At 29.5% G+C, this 18334-nt stretch overlaps 1 protein-coding gene across 2 annotated transcripts in view; it reads left to right on the forward strand.

Annotated features, from left to right (window-relative positions):
- The first annotated feature begins 1270 nt into the window (after positions 1-1270).
- The window catches only part of LOC107457179 (CD109 antigen), a 67049-nt gene continuing 49985 nt past the window's right edge, over positions 1271-18334 (forward strand). The window contains exon 1 of one of the 2 annotated variants that reach the window (XM_016075277.5): positions 1271-1548. The gene's annotated coding sequence lies outside the window, so the exon portion shown is untranslated. The remainder of the gene's footprint in view (positions 1549-18334) is intronic. The other variant, XM_016075279.5, reaches the window with a different exon arrangement.

An 18334-nucleotide genomic window follows, 5' to 3' on the forward strand; every position in this document is an offset into this window, starting at 1 on the left:
TAGTAAGGGTACACAAAAGTTATAAGTTTGGGAAACACTGATGTGGAATAAGGTTTAGTTTAGCATGTTATAGTAATTATTTCATGTTCATAAAAAAAAGATATGTTATTAAAATAGAACTATTGAACAGAATATAGTAAATGTTGAAAAAAATACTTTTATTTTCAAAATTATTAATAACAATTATTAAATAGTTTTCTATTATGTGACAGCAATTATTAAATAACAACAACAATTTACTAAACAACATTTGACATTTAACTAATTAATAATTAACTCGAAAATAAATAAATAAACAAAATAATAAAAAATCTAATAAGTGAAGGGGAAGAAAAAAAAAAACGATTCCTTAGATTCTTGCAACCACTCTAAACTATTTCTGAAAAAAAATAAAGGAATCAAAATAACTTCTATCCAGCAAAGGAAAGTGTAAAACTTTACACTTATGTAGACTTAAGCAAAAAACAAAGTGAAAACGGCACACATTTGTTTATTTTTATTTGTGTTTTTTTTCATGTTTTTTTTTTTTTTTTTTTTAGTGTAAAATTGCTTGTAATCAATATTTTAAAATCTAAGTAAAATATGGATTCTACAATATCATTATTCTGTAACTGTATACAAATTCAATACCTCCTTTTTAATATAGTGTTTTTTAATTTAAAAATTTTGCTATTATTGTTATTGTTTATTATTAAAATTTTATTATTATTGCTTTTTTAATTTTTTTTTTCAAATTTAAAATGATCCAAAAGATTTAACTTTAAATTATTTTTGGAAAAAATCCGATCCTTTTATTTTATTTATTGATTTATTTCATGGGAGGTGGTTCAAAGTTTAAAGAAATGTATGTAAATATTTTGTAAAGTGTCGAAAATTTGTAAGTTAAATTTAACTGATTTCTACCAGAATTTGAGAAATATCCTGCTCTTTGATATTAGTGAACAACAGTAGTGTGACTTTATTTCTTATGCATATTTAATGAATAATTCATTGTGTGGTATAAAAATGTTTAAAATTCATAAAAACTTTAAATTCATTTTTCACACCATTAAAAAAGATATAAACGATTGTAGAATCTTTTTATTCCGAAAGAAAAAAAAAACCGAAGCCGGAAATCCGTGTTTTATTTCATGGAAAAAGCACGATGTTCTCCTCAGTTGTGAAAACTAAGGAATACCCAAGAATTGAGAAATAAGGTCAATACGCGATCGGTCCACCTCCAAATCCGTGATAAAAACCTTTGTATATTTCTTTCTCATTTTCCACACGTGCATTTACGGAACGGAGGAGAGTAGTTACGGTTTTAGACGCACCGCGGACACTGGCGCTGATTGTTGTGCGGGATTCATTTTCACATGGTTGTAGAGCGCAGACTGGAATTTACCTTTGATGAGAGAAGTTGTCATTCTGAATCAGTCGGTGAAGTTATAAGTGAAGTGGGATTTTGAATTAGGTGTTGGACTTGCCCGGAATTAAGAAAAATAACATTACTTTGTAGTAAACTAAACCACCTGGATCTTATAATCTTAGTCAGATTTGTTTATAAAAGTAAGTGGCATCTTTGTTTGTTTCATTAATACCTATAGTAAAAAACCTCTATTATACTACTCTCAGTGTACTATCAAGTCTAAATAATAACTAAATTTTACTATAGTCAGATGATTGCAATGCTTTTAAAATTTTTGTCGAGAACATAGACTGTTAAAAATGCGAAACGTTAGGGTTAGTTTATAATAATAAAAAAAAAAAAGTGTACCCTTTTTTTTCTTCTTTCTCCATAGTATTTAAAAGTTTTGTTTAAAATACTTAATTTTGTTTAGCTCGTTACTTTGATTTGTTTTAAACTCTGGGAATACTTTGGAGTAATATTCTATAATTGTAATTATTTTCTTGAAATTTTTAATTTAAAGATAATTATTGTTTAAAATACTAATCTCATTTATGGAATGTTTTCTTTATAATATTAATTCTGTATTTAAATGTTATTTATAAAAATGCTGCAAACTAACTTTTTTAGTGATATAGCGTGTCTAACATGCATGAATAAAGTTTTTGATAGAAAATAGTATGCTGATGTTATTTGTTTATCGGTAATTTTAAAAGTTAAAATTTTGTGGGAAATTTTTATTTTGTGATTTAATTTCACAATATTACTTTTTTAAAAACCTTAACGTTTCGATGAATTTACAACTTTTTTTTTAAACGCGAAGGGATCTTTTGCTGATTAAGTCTTTCCCTTTGTTTATTTAGTTTTGTATTTACTTTTGTATGTTGATAATTGAAAATTATACGCTTAACGTTTTTTTTTTTTTTAATCACAATTTGATTTATTTTTAAAGAAAAAAATGCAATGCGATTAAACTATACTTTAGTAATCCAGTTATGACTTATTTCGAATGTTTTATAGAAGTGAAGTGCACATTCTAAATCCATAGGAATAAGTTTCCAAAAGCAACTGATTTTATTTGGAATTTTATATACCGTAATAGTTCTCTTTAAATTTATACGAAATGCTGCTATTCGGGGTCAAAATGAACAATTCTCGTTATTTAGCGTTCAAAACAATAGTTTTCTCATGTAAGTATAGCGTGAAATTCTTCAGGTCAATCATTTTAAACTTTTGACCTCTGTACTTTTATATACCTTTGAATTCTATCGGAAATTGATGTCACAACACGTTTAAAAGGAAAAACAGTATATGTCTAAATATTTTTATGTTTATCATTTTCTCCATTGAAGTCTCTTTATTTTGTTGCGATTCTTTTAAAAAAGGCTATTCAAATTCTAATGGCATTGTAATAAATAATTCTTTTATTTTCAGTAATTGTTTTTCACCTTTTAAATTTTAAGTCTAAAACATTATTCAGAATAGGTTATTAGTGTTTTTAATTTTTTTTTCTCTTTATGATAGCCAGGTATCGAGGCTGTGGATTGTTTAATATCTAGGTCATTTCGTTTTATCCTTTTAATTTACACGCGACATCTTTGACAGTTTTTTTTTTTTTTGAAGTGAAGTTTTTTTTAATGAATTTTTAATGTTATGTAACGCTTTGATCATTGAAAAATGCTAAACTTTTGGACACTTTTACACAGTCGCGTTGATTTTGCTCAATCTTTATTTATTTCCCAAATTTCTTTTCTCTCTTTGCACAGTTTCAACTTTTATATCTATTATAGTATGCATAAACTCTATTGTAATAACACATCATTGAACTTGTGTTAATATCTATAAATTCCCAAATCTGGTGCTATAGCGAAGTGTTGACCAGCAAATCCAATAAGTTAACATTTTAATTTATCTATTTGCTTTTTAAGTATCTGTTATGACAAACCAATTATCTAACACATTGGTTACGAATGGCGATTTCTCATTTGTACAGACATTATCAGATTAGGTACACCAAGCTGAACTCATTTATCATTAGTTTTCGAAGCACGCCTACTTCAGCCTTCTCTGTTCAAAAAGGTGTTCTAAGGATATGACCAGGGGTGACCTTTTGTGTCCCATTGAGATCTTTTATTGGAAAAAGTAAGAATGCCATCGTCATTGGTGTAGTTTGTAAGAGTGACTGTGCCCTGGCATGATAGAGCGCGTTTTTAAAGAACTTCTTATTCGGATCAAGAATTGTTTTAGAATTTTCTGGCATTTTTATCTAGTGGTTATGATAGTCAGGATGAACTATTTCTACCACTCACCCATGCAACATGTTTTTAGTATGCTATCCATATTCTAATTTAATAGTTCTGGTAGGTCACTTGTTTTTTTCTTTTGTAGAATTCTTAACTCCTATTCTGTCGTGCGATAGGAAAAATCAACGTAAGCGACAAAATTCAAAATTGGGATTTGTATGAATTTGCATCTCTGTATGATGAACTACTTGTTGCAAAAATATTTTTTCAAAAATAAATTTCGTTTTATCTGTTTTCTGAAATTCTGTTTTAGCATTATAGCAACAGAAAGAAAAAAGCTGTCAAGCCACTTTTCTCGGATTCTACGTTTTTTCAATTGCACGGCAGTATTAATGTTTAAGAGAAAAAAAAGAAAAAAACTGGTTTGGTACTGGAGTCCAAGTTTCAGGAAATATTTGGAAATTTTATAAGCCCATTGGCACTCTTTGCATCTAATACCGTAATGAAAGAAGTAATTTAGTTAATCACTAAATTACTGCAGGTGAAAGTTTCTTCTAAAGTTATTCGGATAAACTCTAAAGACAATTTGATTTATTTCATTTAGCCAGTATATAAAGAACTTACTCTGAATAAACTGAGTAAAATTAAGCAATGTCGCAGTAGCGCGTTATTAGCCAGGGGAGTCTTTAACATTATTGCTTCACAATCGCGTGACAAATGGCATAATTATGACTATGTGGTGAGTATTGCGCACAGGTCGCCTTTACTTTCCAGGCGAACTGGTACCCATTTATCTGAAGTTGAAGTAGTAGTGAGGTTCTCCATATTAAATTATAGGGTAGGGATATGTAGTCAGAATAAGCGTCCGACGTTTATTGTAATTTTAAACGTAAGTTTAATAAATTTATGATACGTATTCTGTTTTTCTTTTCGAAATGCGTGCTTAAAGAGCTTTTGTAGAATAGTTGCTAGTCGTATTACCAATTTGTTTAATATTAATTTATATTTGAATTAATGACTCTTTATTTTATGGTTTTAAAACTAAAGGTATATTTCCAATTTTTATTAAGTCATTGAGTACAGGGTGCGTAGCCAAATTTTTTAACAAAAAATAAGTACTTTTTAAGCACTCAAAAATATTTTTAATCACTTTTCAAAGAAAAGAAAAATGGTATCTGTGCAGTAGTAAAATTTTTTTTCTATCATTTAAAGTTAATTTATTAACTTTAAACGATAAAGTTCAAAACAATTTTCAAAAACTTAACACAATCATAAAATAATAAATATTCAGAAAAAATTGTGAAAATCGTGCGTTTTTTTTTTTTTTTTTTGTAACGATAATCGACACGGCAAAGAAAAAATTTCTTTTTAGAAGATAAAAAATGAAGCAATTTTTATAAACCTCGAAAGCACTTTTAAGGACTTATAAAAAATGAGCGCTTCTTAAAAATGCTACGCACCCTGGAGTAGGTCTAGAACGCTACCAAAATACCAACATAGACTGGGTTCTTGAGAAAGCAATTACTATTCTTAATTTAAAAGCTTTGTGATGAATATTATTTTCGGCAGTTCTTTCCATTTTACCAGGCTTTGATTATTGGTTCTTTCCGCTTATTGGACGTTTTCTGTTTCATCGATTTTCCTTCAATAAAAAGTAAGTCTCGTCAATAAACTGTCTGCCTCTAGATTTCTTTTTATTCTTTTCAAAACTTTGTGTTGTCTAGTGTCTCAGTGACCTAGATACTAGGCTGAGAACCAATTTCAATCTCATTTCTTTGGGAAGCCTTTTGTCAATCGGTTTTTAAAACAAGGTGTGCATTTTTGAAAACTTCCATTAAGTGAAATGTATTTACTAAGTAGTTGGTGTCTTTATTTAATTGATCAATTTGTATCTGTCTTAATTTGTTTTTAATCGCTAAAGATAGTGTTGTTGAATAAATACTGGTTCCTATTTTTTCTCTCTTTCATCTCTTCGCTCTACCTACTTTCTAGTACCGTTTGATGATTTTACCTTTAGTGCATATCATCGCAAGTTTAACTACATCTAGTTTAAAACTTTGTATCGTTCTGTTCATTTAATAAAATTTTTGATAAATCATTGATTTTTAAATATTTTGTGTCCAGTTCTCTAATTTCAAAAATGGTTGCCGTCACTTTTCTTCCAATTCGGGTTAACTATTAATTTAATAGTATTTTGGACATATTACAAAAATCTGCATTGCGCAGAAAGTTGAAAGCATGTGCTTTATATTTTAAAAAAAAGGAAAAATACTTCGCAGATTAGCTGGAGAAAAAGGTAGTGTTTATTCGAGATTTTGTCAAATAATCCGCATTAATGACCCCCCCCCCCATGAAGAGAAAGAAAAAGGAAGCAGTATGTACTAGGAAATCTCTAGTACTAGGGATTTCATAAACTTTTCTACATGGTTACATTATTTAAAATGAGGCTATGCAATACTGTCAAAGCTTACAGAAATACTATTTTTTTTTAGGAATTTCCAATAGTATTTCGGTTATTATTTTAAACTATTAGAAAACTATGCCTCTTCTTCATTGAGGAAAAAGATTCTTTGATTTTTCATTCTCAAAATCCGATTTTCCCCTCCATAGCTACGAAGCTGAGTACTTACCTAAAGAAATTTCACTAAACACTGTAGCCTGTTTCCTCGTGAGTAGGGCAAATGATATAAGTAGATAATAAATTACTGTCCCTAATCCCACGTTTTAAATTTGTTTGATTCCTAAATGACTTAAGCTTTCGAATTCTCCCCTGCTACTTTAAAACTTATCTTATACACAGGTATTCAGGTTAAAATTTTAAAGTTTTAACACCTGGTCTACCGAAACCTGACAAAGAGTTAATATGGCATACGAATTATGCTTTCAAAATGGGGTAAAATATATTAAATTAATAATTATCTTTTAACTTGTCGATGTCTCTCAGATAAAATTTCGATTTTTTTTTTATATGTATAAGAGGCAGATAGTGTTCTACTGCCAATCGATAACGATCTTGGTTGGATTTTTTTTTTCTCTGTCTCTCCAAGTGACTTAGTAAGCAATTACACATTATCTAAACAATGAGGTAATTTTTCCTCAGAATGGAACGAAATAAGAGCGCGTAGGATTGTTTTCAAGCTCAATAATTTAAATACTTCGCTCAAGGCCAATCAAACATTCTTTTCAGGAAGAGAAGGTATGGTACTTGGAAGTTGCGTGCCATTTGGTGATTGCTCATAAATATCGAATTGTTGACACATTCAGCAGTAAGTTCGAATTGATACCTTTTTCTCCTCGTGAATGGGGTTTTTAAAATACGATTGGTAAACAGAGCGATTACTGCTTTCCTTGATTCTTTTCGAATGTTGCTAGTTTACAAAGATATCACTTCCGGGGGTTTCCTTTTTAATTATGAAAACTCGCGAAAACCAATTTCCTGAGGAAGTTATCTGTATTAGCGAGCTTTGACAAATATGTAGTGTTTGGTTTAAATATTTATTTTATCGAGAAAGAACCGGTCGGATTGCTGTTGTGTGATAGTCTATGTAATTATATATAAAATTTTAAATTTAATGACATTTTCCTTACCGTTTCCTTAAACATTAAATTTGAGTGAAAATTGGTAATAGCAAAATCTTTATTGTTTAACTAAAACAAAATTAAATAGAACTTAATAAGGAAATTAATAAAATGAAGATTAAAATATGCGTGCATCTAATAAGCGTTTTTTGAATTCAGTTTCATACAGGATTTTTAAAAATTTCTTTTTTAAAATAATTTTTTGGAATGGAATAAATCAATAGCTACCCAATTTTATCAGCTACCATTCTGTTAAAAAAAAAGCAAGCTTAAGAAAGTAAGAGAACTGCCTTTGCGTTGTGCATTATAAACAAAATATTTTTTTAAAAGGAAAAAAAAATCTAGATTCTATTTGAGGAAAGAAGGTATTTATTATAAAGGTATTATTGTCTTGAAGGTATTTATTGTTAAGTGATTGTGGTAAAAGAAATTTGTTCAAAATACGCTGATTTTAAAGCAATGAACTTAATTTTTCCCTTCAATTGTGGCACTTAATTCTTCTGCATTAATATTTATTGGTGCAGAGTTTGTTATTTATGCATTTGGGCATTTTATGCTTTCTTAATATAATTGTGCTTTGTATAAATTTTTGAAGAAGCTTTTTTTTTGAGGGGGGGGGGGATATTGGTACTTGATAAAGACTTCAACTATCTTACCCATATATCTGTATCCACTGAATTGTAAAGAGTTCTTAATTTAGATTTTTCGTTAATGTTTTAAGTTTAACAAAAATAAATTATATAACTCGAGTCAATCTTTTTGATCTTGCCGTTATTAAATGTAATTATTAAGAAATATAGTAAATTTGGTATCAAGTTGGTAACTATCAATTTTATCAAGGCAAATGCATTAATGTCTCTTGTGCATATTTGTAGTTAATTTTTGTATTACATGTTTTGACATTTATCTTACAACTATTTTGTTTAAATTTTCGTACCAGCATGTGTTTTGAATGTATACCACTAAATAAAATAAATCATAAATTTATCATAATTTATTGGTATTTTGTCTGTGATGAGATTATTAAGCAATCATACAGCATTTACATCATCAATGTGTGATTGCTCTTTTTCAGTTTATTTTGCTTGTTTTAAATGCAGGTGAGCATTGTCTACAAAGTGCGATTATTTAAATTTTTAACTTCCGCTGGTCTATTGTTTTCTTATAAAGTGAAGTTAAAGTTCATGCTTTCTTATTTAATCAGCTCTTTCTATCTCTGCTTAATTTCATGGAAAATTTCTGTCTTGTTAATCTGATAAATTAACTGAAGGATGAGTTTTTAAGAAACGCGCGAGTTAATTCTATTTTCAAAATCCTTGGACTTAACCGCGATTATTTCGGGGTCATTGCGCGTCCATATGGCCGGAAGTAAATTGGAAAGTCAAGGTGTTGAAAATGCTTTCTTTTATGTATTTATTTTTTCTCCTTGGTCTAAGAAATTAATTCATTTTCATATTTATTTTTATTTCGGATTTAAAATTCGTAATTTAATGTTTTTTTTTCCTTTTCTCCTCTGGTTTAACATTTTATTCATCTGTGTTGTATGCAAAATTGTGAAAGACATGGACATGATGTTGACACTATAATGGTTATAAGTCAAAACTAAAAGTCTCACCGTTTAGAGCAGAGGGTGATTAAATATAAAAGATGACGATTATAAAATTGTCTTACAATTGCCTCTCGATGCCACTTTTTCCGTCGAAAATGTGCATTTTATTTTTAAAAATTGGAATTTACTATGGTATTTTATAATTCTCTCAAAATTGCTTTATTTCACTTATTTCTTACTTTTTTTCATTGTAGAAATGATCATTGCAATGTATATCAGATTTTGAGAAGTGCATGAAAAATCCTTTTTATAAATAATATATTTGTTTTTTAAATTTTTTTTAAAATTATAATTTTCAACTTTTGGATAAGTGGCCTTTGATAAAAACACTACTACTGGCCATTGGCTAGTAACAAAATTTCCTAATTTTGCTGTATTTTTTAATTCATAATTTTATAACTCCTTAAAAGACATGGTTTTGTGTATTTTCTATCTCTCAAAAACAGAATAGTGTTTTCACATTTATAAAATTGTAAGTAGATTTTACACAAAAACTATAAAAAGTTTGAAAAAGCGGATTTTTGTACCCCCCACCAAACTACGACTTTTTTTTCCATGAATTCACAAAATTACGTATTCGTTTTTCGCAATTTAAAATAATTGGCAACAATTTTGGTTGTATTGATAAGGTAAGATATCGATATCTGCCAAGTATCGACATTCATAGTTTTTTGTATCAGTGATTATCTGGCATTCACCATACATAATTTTTTTTAAAAATTCATATCGACAAATGTGTTCTGCTGAATGTTGAATATAAAAATTATTTTTCAGTTATAGGGCAAGTGTGCCTTTATAGCTCTGATCTTATCAGATTTAGTAATTAAGATTGTAAAATTCGATTTTCGTCCTTCGAAGGATATCCGATTATCTTTTTTTGTCTCAATTTTACCAGGATTTGTTATGGAAATTGAGGTTTAATACCCTCATAGTATTTAGCACAACTATGTAAACTATTCAACTATGTAAACTATCTGCGTCGTTAAAACTGGATCAGATTTGTTGAATGAATAAATTGACTCTGTCATCATTAGCCATACCATTACTTCGATGTTAAACAAATATAAAATTACAGTAGTAATGATTACCATTTTTTTCCCGGTTATAGCTACTATATTATGTATATTCAACGTTCTGAAAGTTATCTCAAATCAATATTTTCAAGATGCAATTATTATTATTTTAGAGATAATACTAAAGTATTCTGAATAAAAGTGTTTAAAATTTTCTTTAAATAACTTGTAAAACTAAAAATTTTTTATAATTAGAACGTGAAATACATGTAACCAAGCATTTTGAAATTGGCTTCTGTACTGAGTAATATTGATTACGCAGTTGAGAATTGTTTTTTTTTTTTTACAAAATAAATGTTTCATACCTATTTTGATATATTTAGATCCAAGAGTTTCTCTTTTCTCTTGCAATCGCTGATTTGATGCCATTTAATTGTATTTAGTATTGAAGAGAAGGAAAAAGGAAACATTTTGTAAGAAATTAAGGTGACAGTGAACGTGATAGGATGACATAAAGAATTAATTGTAAATTCGATGAAAATCGTTTGCTTTTTTTGAAGTGATAATAAAATTTAAGTCGATATTTCACAGGAAGTTGAAGCGTAGTTAACTCAGCCAATCAGAGATTTGAATAAGTATCTGCGTTTTATGAAGTAAAAGTTGTTTGCGTTTTTGAATCGTAACGTTGCAAATTTCGTTATTCGCATTTTAAATATTAATTTGCCGTTAGATATTATGTAGCTATTGCCAAAATGCTTTTCTCCATTTCAGTTCGAATGAAATCAATGAACTTAATATCTAGGAGTAACATTTGTTTACAATTTTTATGGCGAATTCGATGCTTGTTCTATCCGCCTTTTGATTTAATGCCTCCTTTTATTGCTCATATCTAATGTTCAAAATGGAATATCATTTATTAGCAAACTTTACGATGAGTCGGCTCGACACTATAACTGTAACTTTATCGACTCTGAAATTTATTGTTCGATTATGGAAATGTTTCGAAATTTTATTGAAATCTTTGTATTTAAAGCTTAGTTATCCAAAGTTTAATTTATTTTATTAGGTTTTGTGGCCGAAGTTAAATTTCTTATTTTAAATGTGTTTTTTGTTAATTTTTTTTGACCTTGGCAAACAGGTTACCAGTTGTGTGCAAATTCTGAATCGCGTGCTTTTTTTCCCCTTTATACTTCGGGAAGTGTCCAATACGGAATTATAACCTTTTTAATCACGGAATCACCTGTTCTTTGCAAAGTTGGGCGTCGACGCTGGTTGAGAGGGTGATCATGATTTTTATGTGAAGTTTTCATAAAATTTTTCTTACCTGATTTTCTAATAAGAATTTTGTGATCCATTTTTAAATAGGTTTTGTAAATTGTACTTTGATAACAGCCTAATTTTAACCCTCTTATCATAAGTTTACTAGGATTATTCTACTTTCGAGAAGATTGAGGCGTTTCTTTTTAAGAAAAAAAAATTTAAATGTTATGAAATTTGTTTTTATTTTGTCTTTTGCCTCGCAACCCTAAATTTCAATTCAACACTTGTATCTAATCAAATTAAAATAAATTAAACTTTGATATTGTTTCTTTGCTGCATAGTCAAGAGGAAATTGTTTTGTGTGTTAAATTTAACTGTAACCCTATCATGGTTCAACAGTTTAATCAATATATAACAATGCCGCGGATGTCCGTTGTGTAAGTTTTTTTTATTGTGTCTACACTGCAATGTGTAAATTTCGATACTACTAAGGATTTTAATCATAACTATTTAATTATAGTTTGAGATGAGTAATTATATACGATCGTTAAGTAGTATTTAATTTAGTTAAGTAGATCAGGGAATCGCAGTTGAATTATTTCATCTCATTATGCCCAATAGTGTGCCCTGTCTCTTATTTTAAGAACAGTTTGTGCGCATAGAGCCAACACCTCCTAGAAAGAACAGGCCTCAGCACGGGTTACCATAAATATCCCTTACTAGTCCAAACGTAATGACATATTTTGTATTTTCAACCACTGCGCAGCTTAGTACCCCTAACGTAATGACATCTTTCTTATTTTTCGTCTACTGCGCAGTTAACTTCGTCACATCGGACTACTAAATTGATCCGTGCTGAGGCCTTTCTACTTCTAGAAGGTGTTGATAGAGCGCGAGTTCGAAGTTAATGTGTAGCAGAAAAATTTTATTCTTCCATGTAGGATTAAACTTACGATCCGTGAATTAATTTCCTTTATTTTATATGCGTTAAGTTTTGTTAGTGGTTACCTATATTTAAACTGAAATAATGAAAATATATATATTGGTTTTAAGAGGATTTTGTGGATGCGTTTTATTTCCTAAATTAATATCGCATTTGGCTTGAATATTTATTATTTCAACCATAACATAATTTTTGTGCAACTATGGTTTCTTGGTTGCAATCTTCTGTGCAATAGTCTTCTAGAGTACAGGTAGAGTTTATGCTTCTCTGAATCAAGAACGTATGACGTAGTTAGCCCAATATAGTTAACATAAAGAATATCTTGGGATACAACTTAGAAATATTTTTATTTCAAATTAATGTTAAGCGATTAAAATACTTTTCTGAAACTGTAGAACTCTTATCAACTGAACGGAAATTAAACGAGGGTAAATTTGAATGATTGTAATATTTTTTTTATTTTTTATAATTGAGCAAAATTAGCTCTTATATGTATATTGCTCAAATCAACTTTTTGAAGCACTGCTTCGAATCAGTAATTCACTTTAATAAGCTGATTCAAGATATTCAAATGACCTTGATGATTCGTTTTGTCCAATAACTAGAATGTTTTGAGTGTGCTGTGTATTTCGTCATAGGTTTTTCGAACTCACCTGGTTCAAGAAACTTCCCACATCACTCCTACGACTTCACAGAGATTATTATGCGTCCCTTGCTCGGGCCCATTCCGGCAACAGAGATTTCAACCCAGACAAGAAATTCACGAGCTACTTTTCCTTACAACTTGCGTCACGGCTAGTCAGTCACACATCGTCGTGGTCCTTATTAAGTAGGGCAGAAGAAGATCCGCATGTCTCTTGAATTGCTGTGATTCATAGTTACTTACCAATATGGAAACATTCAAATCATTGAGTGGGAGGCTCCAATCACTTCTGAATGATAGATCTTTTTGATAGTTAAAAGATAAAACTACAGAGATTTGGATAAAAAAAACTATGATCGGCAGTTTAGAATGATTACATTTTGCAGACATCTGAGTGAAATTTGTTTTACAATACCATTTATGTTATTTCATCAGAAAAAGAAAGTTTAGTGTGATCTTTAAAGTGTCTTAATATCTGACATTTAATTTTTAAGCTCTTTTGAATTTATATTTTTTCATCGCATTTTCATAGATCTATTAAGTCACTAAAAAAATTTTTTTTGGTTTCTCAAGATCCGCATTGACTTTTGAATTGCTGTGATTCTTAGTTACTTACCAATATGGAAACGTTCAAATCATCGAGTGGGCGACTTCTATCACTTCTGAATGATAGATATTTCGATTGTTAAAAATAAGGATACAGAGATGTGGAAAAAAAAAAAAAGCTGTGATTGGCAGTCTAGAATCGTTTAAGTTCTTGAAAATTTCTATTTTCCTTATCGCTTTTCATAAATCTATTTTGTCACAAAAAATATATATATATATTTTTGGATTCTAATTTCAAAAAATTGCTTGCTTTGAAGATCCGCCTGACTCTTGAATTACTGTGATTCATCGTAATTGATAGTATGAAAACATTCAAATCATCGACTAGCGGATCCAATCTCTTTGGAATGATAGTTATGTTTGATTGTTAAAGATAAAACTACAGAGTTATGTCGAAATTTACAACTACTATTGGCAGTTTAGTTTAGAATGGCTACATTTTCCAAACAAATCTGTGGCTGATAGGATACCAGTGTGTTTATTTTCTACAGAATACAAAAGTTGGGTGTTATAGAAGTAGTATCTGATATCGAATTTTTGAGTTCTTGTAAAGTTAAAGTTTCAAAGATGTGTTTAGGGACCAAAATGTTCTTTTTTCATTGTACCTAATTTCCAAAAATTGTCCGCGTTTGCGTGAAGGCGTTGTCGTTTATCAGTTTTGCGTGTCAGAAGAGGATATCTGCTTCGATGCACTTCTAAGTTATTTGTATTGTGATAAAATGTCCGAATGGCCGACAATCGTTTTGGAGTTTTTATTTAATAGTTTCAGCACTTATGTTAATAAAGGAAGTGGAATTTCCAGAGGCATGTGATTGCTTTTTTATGTAACATTTCTTCAAGTTTTGTCTGACCTTGCTGCAGTGTGACGAAACGCTTTGTCAACGTAACTATTAAGATTGTTTTTTTAGTTGGTGCTAAATGCGCATTTTGGTTTTAAATGTCTTATCATTTATGTATATTTTGAAGCTTTTACGACTAATAATTTCAATCACTAGCTTGGTTAAAGGTATTAGATTAGTTCAGAATGATTTTCAAAATCAGTTCTGCCAATTTTCATTTAAAATAGATTCTATATATAATCCGGGATAGGTTCTCAGCTCACTGGTTTGTTTATAATCCTATCTTTGAGTGAATTTGATTTCTATTTTGCATGCCTGCTCAAAAAGAACCCTCTATTTTTCAGCTTTTCTTTTGTATTTTCTCAGTATTTTTCTGTCTTTTACTCTGTACTTTTTCTGTCCGAGACGCTATTTTGAATATTTTATAACTCCAGAACCGTAAAATTTGGACATCGACTATGTGGAGTAACTTTTGATCCCGATCCGACAAAAAAACAAAAACATTTTAAATTTTAATCAGTCCGTTTGAAAAAATATTAGAAAAATGGTTTGTTTGCATAAACTTAATATTAGCACATTGCGAAATGAATATTTTTTAAACATTGGAATGACGATATGTTCTAAGATAGATATCGACGTGAGAACTGTTGATGATTATCATACGCAATAATATTGCAATAATTTTAGACAGTGATGAATATCGTATAAACAATATCGCGATTGCTATCGAATACGATATTATTCGGTGTTGATTAATTTAGTTTAGATTACGAAAATATTGGTCAATGCGAAAATAATGCTAATCAGTAAAAGTTGTGAAATATTGCCGTTTTTCGATATTTTCTGACAAAATATCTATTGAATTTTACCTAATTTTAAATATATAAATTCGCATGCAGTTTTCTAAACTTTAACCAAAAACTTTTTGACTTTGTAACAAATCAAGGGGTGAGCTAAGTTCTACGATAAAAAGTATAAGAATTTGGGTTTACATTTATACGTTTTCTACAATTTCAAGATCTCATCATTCTTTCCTTTAATGATTTCTTTAAACAGAACTTTGAGTGAAAAATTCCTTCCCAAATCATCCCAAGGATAATAATGTAAATAAAAAAGATGATGGGGTGCTTGAGGAGTTGCCCCCCTCCCCGTCGCCTTAGCGGAATCTCTTGGCCCAGAAAAGCAGCACTAGAAAAATGAAGGTCATGCTTCAAGCTGTGGAGGCGTGAGCGAAAAATTTGTCGACTGTTTTAGTGAAGAAAGGACATTGAAAATATTTATAGGTCGATAAAAATCATTTCTTTATTGTGATTTTTTTTTTTCCTTTCGTTTTTTATTTTGTATGTTTTGACAAACAGAAATGATTTATCTTAATTTTATTGAATAATTCATTATTTTCGAGATATTACTAAGCATTTTGCTGGGAAACTTTAGTTTTATTGACCTGATTTTTTTTTTTTTCTCTTTGGAAAATCAAAATGTTTATATTTTATCACTTCTGTTTTTTTCTTTTTTTCCGCAGTTTATCTAGAGTTCTTTTTTTTTAAAATATCAACTTTATTGACTAAAATGATCGAGAATTTAAAATTTTACTCAAATAGTGAGCTGCTTTTGGCTTCACGACTAGCAGTTTTATAAGTTTAATAGTAATACTATTTTATAAGTTTAATAGTAATACTGTTTTATAAGTTTAATTGTAATAAGCAGTTTTATAAGTTTAATCGTAGTAATGAGTAGTTTTATAAGTTTAATCGTAGTAATGAGCAGTTTTATAAGTTTAATCGTAGTAATAAGCAGTTTTATAAGTTAAAATTAATAAATATAAACTGTTGCTTTTTTATTTCAAACACAAAAAATTAATATTATGTTACGCTTAGGGAATTTCTGGACTTGGGGTGATTTTTGGAAAAATTTGGCTTCGTTAACTGAACCTTCTCATTTTCTCATAAAATCGACTCTTCACAAAATATTTTAACTTAAAAATAGTTCTATCACAATTTTTTTTTTTTTTTTTTTTTTTTTTGAGAAATGAAATTATTGACCTCCCTAAATTTATTATTTTAAAACTATAATTCCTCGAAAGAAATGTTTTTTTTCCCCTTCTGCAGTTGGAAAAAATAACGAAAATCAGTAATAAGGCATTAAAAATGTTCCTTTAGAGTTCAAATCGCTCCACTAAAAATGTAGAAGAAAAAATCCCTATCATGAAAGTATATTTTTTTAAAACATTTTCAACAGTTAATTTAGATGTTAATGCATTTCTTTGTTTCAATTTTCAACCTATTCAGCTTGCAAGCATAAAATAAAGCTTGAATTATGCAATAAATAATACAGTATTGCTAAAACTTTACATGTAAATTCATTGACTTATATAAGCTGGACTTTTTCAAGGGCACACTTAAAATTCAATGATTCTTCAATAGGTAATATGATCGTAGAGAAGTTTCATTAATCTTTTCAAGACGAGTTCATGCAGCATAAGAAAATACCTGGCTATAACTTTCACCATGCCATAGGCATTTGCATTGGTATCATTCCATTTCCATTTCTTGTTCTTACAAACGCATGAAAAAGTTGATTATTCTTTGTTTTTTGTCTCCTTAATCATCGAAGCAGAAAATACGTAACAATTTCACAATTTTCTGGAATCTCTTCCCTCGTATTTACTACAGTGAATTCGCGATAACTCGAATCTGATAGGACTGACGAAAAACTTCGACATATCGGAAGTTCGACTTACCGTTAGTTTCGGTTTTGGACTTACAAAATATTGTCGGATTATTTAATTAATGCTTATTAATTACAAATCTTCTAAATGCTTACAATATTTAAGATCATTTTTCTGACAAGCCATTTACGATAAGACTGTTTTAAGCACTTTATGATGCCCTGGTCCATCGGCTGCAACTTTGCTGTTGTGTTTGGCGGGAGAAACTGTAAGTTTACGGCTTTCAAATTAGGTAGCTCACTACGTGCTGTGCATTTATCCATTAAGAGTATCACTTTTCTTTTTTTTAGCGAAGAATTTCCGATCCAATTTTCTTACATAGTCTTCAAATAAAGCTGATGTCATCCAAAACTTTTTGTTAGACTTGTAATCCAAAGGATAAGTTTTTACATTCTTGAAACATCGGGGATTTCGGTATTTTCCAATAACAAGTAAGGGCAATTTCTCTGTCCCAGACGCATTTCCTCCAATTTGGACAGTCAAACGTTCCTTGCTCATTTTACCCCCTGGGCAGTTTTCATCCTTAAACATCATAGTCTTATTTGGAAGACATTTAATAAATAAACCCATTTCATCAATATTGAAAACATCATTTTCACTGTATCCTTGAAGTAAATTTGGTAACGTTTCATTTAACCACTGTTCACATACTTCAAGAGGGACAGCTTTAGCTTCTCCATGAAGAGTGCGAAAGACATTGTGTGTGTTTAGCAAAGGAAGGGGAAAGATATCAGTTCCTAGTTTTTTTTTCTTGCTTTAAAAGATCCAAAAAAAAATCGAGTTAAAGGGAGTAAAATTCGAGTAATCGAGAATAATTAACATGAAATTGAAGATAAAAGGGTCGGGACCTCATAAAAAAAATCGAGTTATAGTAATATTCGAGTTATCGTACTTCGAGTTATAGCGAATTGACTGTATTTGTTAATTTAGCTTGTTTTGGTGTTGATATTTATGTGCTTTGCTTTCGTATTTCATCATTCTGTTGCTTATGATTTTGATTTATGGAGCTATTTGTTTACGAGTGCGAATTAGAATTTTCTTCCACACTGAACAATCTTAGTGCTTGCGATCGCCTGCGTTATTATGGTTGATAATTATTAAAATGTAAATATCACATTTTAATTCCTTGAAGTGTAGGCATTCGTATGCAGGACTCCCGTGGGGCAGTGAAATCCGGTAAAAATCTGGAATTGTAGAGAAATTTATTTTTAACTCTAAAAGAAAAAAAAAAGGGGGGGGGGTAATCAGAAAAAGTTAAATTTTTTTCTTCTTCAAAAACCTGGAAAGTTCCTACATAATACCTGAAAAATAGCCAGTAATTGTCAGTTAAAGTAATCAGTTATTGAAATTAGAGTTAAATAAGTCTAATGCGTATTACAATTATTTGTTGTAAAAATTCTGCATTTTAGGGTAAGTTTTCCATCAATATTTTTTCGCTCACAAATTCAAATATTTGGCATACAAATAATAAAATTAGTTTTCTG

This window comes from Parasteatoda tepidariorum, chromosome 4 (assembly GCF_982258835.1).
Source record: "Parasteatoda tepidariorum strain Cologne lab strain chromosome 4, Ptep-v5.0, whole genome shotgun sequence".
In the NCBI taxonomy this organism is placed as follows: Eukaryota; Metazoa; Arthropoda; class Arachnida; order Araneae; family Theridiidae; genus Parasteatoda; species Parasteatoda tepidariorum.